At 45.0% G+C, this 10541-nt stretch overlaps 1 protein-coding gene across 2 annotated transcripts in view; it reads right to left on the reverse strand.

Annotated features, from left to right (window-relative positions):
- LOC148524043 (rac GTPase-activating protein 1-like) overlaps positions 1-9786 on the reverse strand; it is an 83059-nt gene extending 73273 nt beyond the window's left edge. The window contains exon 1 of one of the 2 annotated variants that reach the window (XM_088472407.1): positions 9583-9786. The gene's annotated coding sequence lies outside the window, so the exon portion shown is untranslated. Of the gene's footprint in view, positions 1-9559 lie in introns of both variants that reach the window. The other variant, XM_088472406.1, reaches the window with a different exon arrangement.
- Positions 9787-10541: the final 755 nt, after the last annotated feature.

Genomic DNA, 10541 nt, shown 5'->3' on the forward strand with positions numbered 1-10541 from the left:
CCCCCGCACTGCCGACACAGCCAGCAAACCTGCACTGAAGACACCGCTGGCACCCCCGCTCTGCTGACACAGCAGATACCCTGCACTGAGGACACTGCCAGCATCGCCATTCCATGTACTGAGGACACAGTCAGCAACCCCGCTCTGCAGACACAGTAAGTGCACTATTGGTGTATCCAATACACACTGTATACATGTTGGAAATTGGAAGCTGAACTGCCACATGTTAGTGCCGCCCACTGTATCACTTAGCTTAGTCAGCCAGCTAGCTGGATGCAACCTTTTGGCCTTAACTAGATGAAAAAAATAATATTGAGAGTTGGTCAAAACTGATTGGAAATGACTGGACATAAATGTTATTAAGGTTAAGAATACTGTAGGAACAAAAACAGGCCAATTTTATGTGATTTTAGCTGTTTTTATGATATTTAAAAAAAAAAAACAGATCCAAAACCAAAAAACAAAACACCAAGGAAAAAAAATCCAAAACCAGATTCAGATCCAAAACCAGGGAAGATCCAGATCCAAAACACAAGGGTCGGTGCACATCTCTAGTTACAACTGATAGTCATAAATAAAAGGCAGTGTCAACACAGCAGCTAGCAAACAGTCACATACAATGCATATGCAATTTAGTTGCAATGGGCTCTGAATCAACTACTCAAAACATGATGCTTGGTAGGAAATAGAGCACTATATATCTGACCCATGGGAAGGTATACAGGGAGACTGACCCAAAACTTCCTGAGACCAACAGCTACAGCAGCGCACAGATAGTGGACTGTGAGAGTCTCATATACACGAGGCAGGTAAGAGGAGCGACCCAGACACACGAAAACCTTTGAAGGAACTGAGTCTGGGTCAGGAGAGGAGCTGCCGCGGGAGAGCCTACCTCCCCTAAGCTGCATCAACCAGCTGGGTACGCTAGCCTAATGACAACAGAAGCGTCTGCTGCCGATCCCATGCGTCAGACGATAAGGCCCCGGTGATCTAGTGAGGACGCGTATGCTCCGGGCCCTCACTGCAGCGGCCAACCGGTGCGTCTCATGCACGAGAAGGACTGTCGCGCGCGATTCCCCGTAAGCGAGGAATCGCCTTACCAGATATCTCCGTGTGTCCAGTTGCAGTCCGGGCCCCAGCATCGCTGCTAGCAAGCTCTGCAGTGAGCCGCTGAAATCACCAGAGATGTTACTGGTGTTGCAGCGTGTCGGAGGTAGATGGAGTCGCAGTGCATGAGTCTTAATTCAGACGCTCAGCACTGCTAACTCAAAACCATAGAGAATAAAACATAATAACATAAAAGCTTAGGACTGTCTGAGCAGTCCCCTGTTACAACAGTGCGTCTGAATCCTGTCGCTCCAAACGAACAACTGAATGCCTGTGGCTAGGGGCGGGGTATATGTGGAGGAGGGCCAGAGGCATCCGGGAGCGGAAAGCTTTAACTGTTTGGTGCCTGGATCACTCCAACTACATTATCCCCCATGGTATCCCTGAGGATCCCTATGGAACCTGAAAAAGAAGTGTGGATTATGGGCACAACTGTGTGGCAAAATGTGAATTACAGACACTACTGTGTATTGGGCACAGTACTATGTATACTGGAGGAGCTGCATTTACTCCCAATGGCCTGAGGGGCTTATAACATAACCAGAGGGGGCCCAAAAATCATGAGTACCGGGCCCCAAGATTTCTGTTGGTGAGAGTGAATGTTAGGGAAGAATATACAATATGTAGCCAGTTCATAGCTTGGTATTTTTATGGATTTAGAAACATAGAATTTGATGGCAGATAAGAACCACTTGGCCCATTTAGTGCACCCTTTCTTTACCCTTTGGTAACCACAACTTTATGTGATCCTCAGTTCTTTGTAAGGATATTTTTATGCTCGAGTCGGACCTTGGAAGATTGCAATCCAGAAGGGGGCTAAATCTATTAGACATATAAAGGGGAATGAGGAGGCTCTGGCCTGGTACATAAAGGGACACTAGCATGAAGCAGCATGAGGGTGCTCTGGGATGGCATATAAAGGGGCATGAGGGAACCTTCAGGCATATGAAGGGTCTTTGAGAATAATTTTTTGAAAATATTTTCCTGAGATATGTTCATTTTTGGTAAAGGAAGGGGGAGGGGCGTGCCAAGTTAAATTTCCACCCTGGGCTCTACTTGGTCTAGAACCGCCCCTGACCGAGACTAAGAGTAATGTGCAGCCCTTTTTAAGGTTAGAGGCATTGCCCAATGCGACCCCTGAAGTATGGAGCAATCCTTTAATACAGTGTCATTTATATACAGTAATTGCAACAGTTGTAGTTTGCATCAATAAAATAACAAAAAAAAAAGTGTTATGGTATAACATACAATAGATAACTAGTGGAAACGATCCATTGCACCAAACAGCTTCTAGCTTTGCAGCTCCCAGCATGCATCGGTCCTCCTCCCTATAATACCCCACCCCCAGCCACAGGCAGTTTGTAAACAAGCCTAACGGCAAGAGATGGAAAGTGGAGAAGGAAGTACATCGCACACAAGAAACACAACATACGAAGAGGGAATCAGTGATACGAAAAAAAAAGCAAAAGAACAGATCCCAACTGAGGCCAGGTGCGTCAGGGAGGGTGCTATGTGGACCCTATGGGCCTCGAAGAAAAAGTTTTATCTAAGGTATGTTATACCATAACTCTGATTTTCTTCTTCAGGGTCCATAGGGTCCACAGAATCTAGCTTGGGGAAGTCCTAAAGCAGTTCCCAGAAGGGTGGGGACACCCCTCATAAAAGAAAAAAGCCTGGGACTGCCTAGGCAGACCCTCTGTATAACAAGGTGCATCTGGATACTTGCAGCGCACCAAACAAGACAAAAAAAAAAAACTGAATGCCTGCGGCTGGGGGCGGCGTATACAGGGAGGAGGACCGATGCATGCTGGGAGCTGCAAAGCTAGAAGTGGTTTGGTGCAATGGATCATTTCCACTGCATATCCCCCAAGGTAGATTCTGTGGACCCTGAAGAAGAAATGACCACAGTATTTGATCGCTTATTCAATAAGGAATCTCAAAAGCACCTTGTACAGAATCGTGTTCAGATTGCAAATAGTCTCATATGTATGGAGCATACATCAAATATTACACAAAGGAGACAATAGTAGTTCAGCAGTTGTTGATCAATGCCTGCTATAGTTCTAAAGCAGAATTCGATTGAAACCAAATAAATTGCATTTAGCATGAGTGTCATTTGTCTCTTTTCAGCAATTTGATGTATAGTAGTAATATAAATCCAACATGACACGTTATTATCGATTACAAATAAGAAACCAAACTTATTATCAGGTGGTCAAATGGCCTATTCATGTTAATATTGCAACACATGTATACAATTGTTAGTTTGTTAGCTGAAATGTGCATAGAATCAGGGCCGTAGCTAGCGTCATGCGGCCGGTGCCAACGCACAGGGCACCACAGGTCAGGGGGCGCTGTTTGGGCCTGTCAAATTTCTGTTAATTATCATTTTTGCTTGTAGCTTCCTCTTATTTCATCCCCAACATCTCCTGGCCTCTCCTATCTCTTCCCTGGCCCTTCCCCATGAAGCCATGGCCCTTTTTGGGTGCATTATGTCTCTTTGAAAAATAAGGGGAGCGCCAATGCTCTTTCTGGCACAGGGCACCAAAAAGTCTAGTTACGGCTGTGCATAGAATAGTGGAACACACAGATGTCTTACTGTTTCTGCTGTCAGTCGTTGGTATTGGACGACTTATAAGAGAAAAGTGAGGCTGTGTTTAAAAAAAATAAATAAAAAAAAAATAAAAATCAATCATAGTAGGTGCTGATGAATCCTACTAAGAGTTAGATTACCCTTGGTGCCATAGATATTACAGGGGTAAAATGCACCCAGGCAGATGGGTACACCACTTTATGGAAGAGAGGAGAGAGTGTTACCTGAGAATTTGTGGTAAACTGTGCCAGGTGTGGTCATGGGCTTCATTACTAGAATCTTTGAATTGGGAAATTTCTCAGTACTCCATACATATGAGAATATTTAGTATCTGAACAGGTTTCTGTAAAAAGGTGCTTTTGAGATTCATTATTGAAGAAATGACCAAATACTCGTGAATTTTTGAATTTTGTTGATGCAAACTGCAACTGTTGTAATTCATTTATATAAATGAAGCTGTATTGAAGGATTGATCAAGAAATGAAACACTGTGGTCATTTTGAATTTAATGTAATCTGCAATTGTTGCGAATAATAAATATAAATTACACAGGACTGGAAGTACCCATACAGATGTGTCCACATACATCTATCCGCCATGTGCTACAGTTGTGTTATACATAACGTGTGAGTCAGGGCCGGCTCCAGGGTTCTGAGCACCCTGTGTCGGCTCTTGAGAGAGCGCCCTAACCTGCGCGCGGCATCCATTCACACTCTGGGAGTCCGGCACCGCCGCACGGCTTCTGCGGTGGGTGCTCCCAGCCTCCCGATTTGACCACCCGCAGGCCTCTTTGGCCCGACAGTGGAACAGCAGGACATTACTGTCCAGCTGAAATCGGGATGCTGGGGAAGGGTGCTGCCCTCTACAGGTGGCGCCCCTGTGCGACCGCACTGGTCGAACACCCCTAGAGCTGGCCCTGGTGTGAATGCCATGCGACTCGGTAGCACCTAGCATCTTTTCGTGTAAATTTTTACCTTCAAATGAGTCTTATTTGCACAGCAACATCTGCTGATTAAAATTATATGCGGCATGCCTATGTTCTGTGTGCAACTGCGAGTATCTGAATGCGAAATGCTACATTACAGTGCATCGGGTGTGTTGCAAGATAAGAGGCTCAGGGCTACAGAGTCATGCCACAGCATGGCATGACTAGAAGGGCTGTTTAACACGCAAGGAAGCTAGATGTATGTGAACACATCTGTAAATATTTTCGCCTGCAGTTTTAGTAGATACCATGAGAACATATAACCAGTGAATTTAAATGGATCTTAGGATCTCTTAGGATCCATGTGTATGTATATACTGGTTAGAACGTTGATATTATATCTATTTTTATTTAACGTTTAAAACATTGGGGTTTTAGGCTTAGGGGCCGGTTCTTCATCCTCTATATTCAGGATCGATTTAACCGCCATCACTAAAGGGACATCCACTGTTGAATGACGGCTCTCCTCGCCCAAGTGCGACCCGGAGAGAGAGAACCTTGTGCATCATCTGCCTCCTCAGATGATGCGTCAGAAAAGAGAATACAGTCCGCCTATGTGCTTTGGTGGCTGTCTGTCCGCCTGTAACATTTGCTGATAGGCGGCAGAAGGTTGAGCCATATTCTGAACTGAGTGGGCATAAACATTCCCCCAAGGAGACTGCATAGAGGGTACCGACATAGCAGGCTGTAATAGCTGCGAGTACACCATGTTGGGAGGCAGCGTGGGGGCAGTCCACTAGTTGCGTCATAACCTGGGATAAGGAGAACACCCAAGGTGGCTCCTGGATAAGGGCTGGTTGCGGTGGACTGGAGAGGTGGTACATAACAAAAAGCACAGACCGCCCTGCACGGAATCCTGAGGGGACAAGCCCACTGAACAGGATCTGCAAGTAACCAGCACAGGGGCCGCAGGCTCCTGTTTACCCTTAGAAGACATAGTAATAACCAGCCAGCAGCACACAATCAGTGTATGGCTAGTAATGCAGTGTGACACCCTTCACAAATACAGGTAAATGTGAAGTAGTGAACCCCTACACACGTGGTAGTTGAGGGTAAAACAAGAGCAGCAGGGATAGATATAACTGACAGTCAGAGGGCGGAATTCAATTGATTAGACGGGAGATCCGGACCACGTAAAGTGAACAGGAGATCGCGGGCCGCTATTCAATTGATCCAGTTTTTCGCGCTGACCGCGAAAAGTGATGTTTGGGCGCCCAACAGGTCACTTTTCGCACATTTCAGCTCTCATCCCCCTGGGGCTGCGAGCTGAAATATAGCACTGGCAGCTGATCACGCCCGACAGGAGAAGAATTGAATAGCTCCGTCAGGCGCGATAGGGGCTGGAATCAATTTGATTCCGCCCAGAAAGTTTTAAGACAGTATATTGCAACAGCAGAGCTAGCACAAGTCACATATAACGCATATAAATATACTTATAATGGGCACTGAATCAACTACTCATGCCTCAAAGGGCTGGTAGAATTTGTGTGCTGTATAACCTGGCTTCAGGGAGAAGTATATAAGGAGATTGGACCAGACACTGCTGAGACATGTAGCTTCAGAAAAGCCCTGATTAATGGCTGCTGAGCGTCTCATATAGGGAGGAGGAGCAGCTCAGAGGCGGGAAACATCGTGAGGGATCGTGCTCTGGGCTGGGGGAGTGGCTGCCATGGGAGAGCTTACCTCCCCACTGCTGTATGATACACATTATTACACCTATTTTATATTTATAAATGTGAAGTTTTAATATATGATTCATGTGTCAAAGATATTTATATCTATTTCTTATTTTATTGATGTGACTTTACACTAATTAAATAGGAGATTTCTTGGTTTTGAGTATTGTCCTGTGTGATAAGCTCCATCTTTTATTGTTTTTGTGCCTGTGGCTGGGGTATATGTGGAGGAGGACCAGTGCATCCCGGAAGCTAAAGCTTTGACTGTTTGGTGCCCGGATCTCTCCAACCCCACACACCCCATGGAATCCCTGTGGATCTCCTATGGACCCTGAAGAGATGAACTAGAGAGATAGTGCCCATACACCTGCGACGGATCGGCGCGATGCAGGGCTGCAATCATAAAATTTCTGATCAGCCACCATCGATGTTCTGTGATCCGTCGCCGGATCACAGACAATTGCGATCAAAATCCGATGCCGGGTCGCAGCAATCCGTCGCAGATGTATGGGGAGATATATATCTCCAATGGTCCATCACTCCCAATAATCAGCTACCTGGGTGCTCCTGTTGTAAGTAGTACAGATGTAGTCGGGAAAGTACTTAACTAAAAGTACAAAGCCACACAAGTCACTCCAGGATTTAGCAAAAAACTATTTATAAAGATATCTTGATCGACATTTCGGGACTACGCTGAGTCCCGTCCTCAAGATCACAATGACATATATATATTATATATATATATTTTAGTATGACCCCATACATCTGCGACGGATTGCCGCGATGCTCCAACCCGGTATTGCAAAAAACCAACATGTTGCACTTTGGAGAGTTGACGAACGAGATCAAACAGTGATCGCAATTGTCAAATCGCGGACATTTAACATGTCAAATTGCTGCGATCCGGTGACGGATCACAGAATAACGATGATGGACGATTGGAAATTTCCGAACACATCCTAGCGATCCGTCGCAGATGTATGGGCACCTTAACCCCCTGACGGCTTCTGTGATCCTATGACAGCATCCAAAGACGCAGCATCAGATCAACTGCGTGAACATCTGAATAAACCTCAGGTTAAGGTGCCCATACATCTGCGACGGATCGCCGCGATGCAAGGATGTGATCGGAAATTTCTGATCACCCACCATCGATGTTCTGCGTCGCCGGATCGCAGATATTCCACATGTTAAATGTCCCCGATTTGACGACTGCGATCATTTTTTGATCACGATCGTCAAAATTCAACATGTTGGATTTCTGCGATCCTGGGTTGCAGCATCGCAGATGTATGGGGCCCATTACTCAGGATGTCCGGCAAAATCACTGCCTGGGCCAGTTAAGCTGTATTCAAAGACGCAGACACTGGCTTTGAAATGCCCAGAAGACGGGGCAGACACACCCGTTTACTGAAACGCACCCCGTGCCACCTCCAAGCGCCAGCATTCATGCTGGGGCTTTTGGGGCACTGCAAAAAGCATAAAAACTATGGCCCACGAATGATGAAACAGCTGGGCATAAATAACCATATCAAAAAAATTATAAGCACACATATTAAGAAAAAGTGTTGTCACCAACAACATAAGGCACACATATAAGCAACACCGTCTTAACTTAAATTTCACATTTAAACTCTACACATATGTACTCATAAAAACTATACACAAGTGCTAATCCCAAAATTACATAGAATTTTCAGTTGGGCATAGTTAACAAAAAAAGATAGGAAATAGGAAGTAAATCAGTCCACACATACAAAGATGCATTTGCAAAGAGAATGTTAATATGCCTACTACAATCAGCACACATGGAGCCTGATACAGAGATGAACGCAATGGTGATTACATATGCAGATCGAGCGATTGTCATTGAGCATGCGTATAAGCCACACAGCGCATACGCAGCGATCACACTTCGATTACGGATGCACAGAGGAATCCATCGCAAAGTGAGTGACAGGCAGTTTTTGACAGTGGTAATGGGGAGTGGTCCTAAAAACGCAGGCATGTCCGACCGCCGTTACATGGGCGTGCATAAATTAGCCCTTGTGATCCCCTACGCAGCTCTGCGTGTCAGGAGAGCTGCCAAATCGGCAGCAGGTCAGGCCTGCCACAAAAGCAAGATGGCCGCTCGATGTGCATCAATGTTACTGATATTTACGCAAGTAAGCAACATCGACACATGTGAGAAGGCAGAAGTGGGCAGCCTTATGCTCAGGTGCCCTTTGGAATAGTTAGCATATTTTCACAGCTGCGTACCATGAGGAATCGCACGTGCGATCTCATTAGCGTCCATCTCCGTATCAGGCCCATGGTGCGAAGACCAGCAGAGTAGCCGAAAGATGCCAATATCAGTAAGTACATGTAAAGGAGACACATTTGCAAAAAAATAAATAAAAATTAAAAGCTACAATGGAAAAAAATTTTTTAAATTTTAAGATTGAGAAAAATACTGCCACATACATGATAAAGGGCCAAACAAGTCAACATACCACCTACATACCCACAAGTACATATAATGTAGACATGTAAAACAATAACATTAAACAAATATAAGGCCCCATATATGGTAGAGGACCAAACAAATTGGCAAACTACTTAAATAAAGAATACCCATAAGCACCAAAAAAAAAAAATATATATATTTATTTTTTTAATTGTCAAAACCAATATTGGGTACACTTATAAACTGGACACGTGTATGCATTGTTTATCAAAACAAATTTCAGTTACACTTACAAACTGGACATGTGCATGGATTGAATATCAAAACTTAACCAATATGCACGGTTAAATAGGCTTACCAGATCATCCTTTTAACAGACACTCATGGATTACACAGGTTCTGTGGCTCATTAAAACCAGGTGAAATCCAGGCTTAAAATCAGACAGCCACAGAACCTGTGTAATTGTAATATGAGTGTCCAGTTTTAAAAATGATAGTATGTCAAGCCTATATATAAACTAGACACATACATATACACATCCAGTTTTGACTCGAAATCGATCTTTTAATGATGTCTTGGTTATATTTTCACTATAGAAAAGATAGAAACAGCACATTGTCTAAAATAGAAACAACCTGTAAAATAACACACAAGGCTCTCCGGTCCCAACTGTAGCAGGGCATGCAATACCTTGTCATTCCACAATGCTGGAGAGCCACAAAAACTTTCTTTCACACACAGTGACACTAACCTCTACCTCTACCTCTGTGCTACCTGCAGTCTGCAGTCCTGTCCTGTCTCCTCTCCTTCTTTTTCCAATCAATTCCTTTCCCGAGGGTGTATGTAGGGGGCGTGTCTATACTTCGATTGGCTGAGTGACTGTGTGTGAATTGTCACTCAGCCAATCGGAGTACAGCACATACAGCTGAGGAGATCCGGCTCAGAACAAGGGACTCCTCAGCGTTACAGTTACAGCTGTGAGAATTATGCAGCGTAGCAGCAATCGATGACTGGATAGTGCTGTCAAATTAAGACCAACCCGTCCCTGCATGTGCCCGCCCCCATATTGGAGTGGGCGGAGCTACGAAGCAGGGGGTTCCCATCGGGGATTTACTCGGGCCGTAGCCCAGTCCGAGAGAAAGGGGGAGATTCATCATTTAGCGGTTTGTTATTGAAGAGCAGCACACAGCGACCCCACCAGTAACATCGCTAGTCTTTCATCGTACTCAGGTAATTGCCTACCCTCCAACATGACCCGTTCCATTACACTCTGCTCCTGGGCTTCCCACCTAATGCATGATTGCAGACACAACTAGATAATTGATGAGACAGGTGTTTCAGCACAGGTGACTGCAATCATACATTAAGAGGGAAGTCCAGGAGCAGAGCATTTTGTACCTAATGGGATGGGTCATGTTGGAGGGTCTGTAATGTGCTCAGCTGAATATCATGGGATGTATGGCAGCACACTGCCACTAATTGAATTGCCCCCTTAGAATTTATATTAAACATTATACTCCCTACCCAGTGTACATGAGAACAAGAGTGGCAACGTGCAGGTTACTTATACCCCTTTTACACCGGAGCTAAAATACGGGTTTTTGAAGGGTTATCCCGGGCAGCTCCCTGGTGTAAAAGGGAAGAGGGTTGGATTGCCGGGTCAAGTGACCCGGCAATCCAACCCAGGTAACTAGCAGGGTTTAACACAGCGGGTCACGATGACCTGGAGTGCG

Source organism: Taudactylus pleione, unplaced genomic scaffold, assembly GCF_031769625.1.
Source record: "Taudactylus pleione unplaced genomic scaffold, aTauple2 ptg000122l, whole genome shotgun sequence".
Lineage (NCBI taxonomy): Eukaryota > Metazoa > Chordata > Amphibia > Anura > Myobatrachidae > Taudactylus > Taudactylus pleione.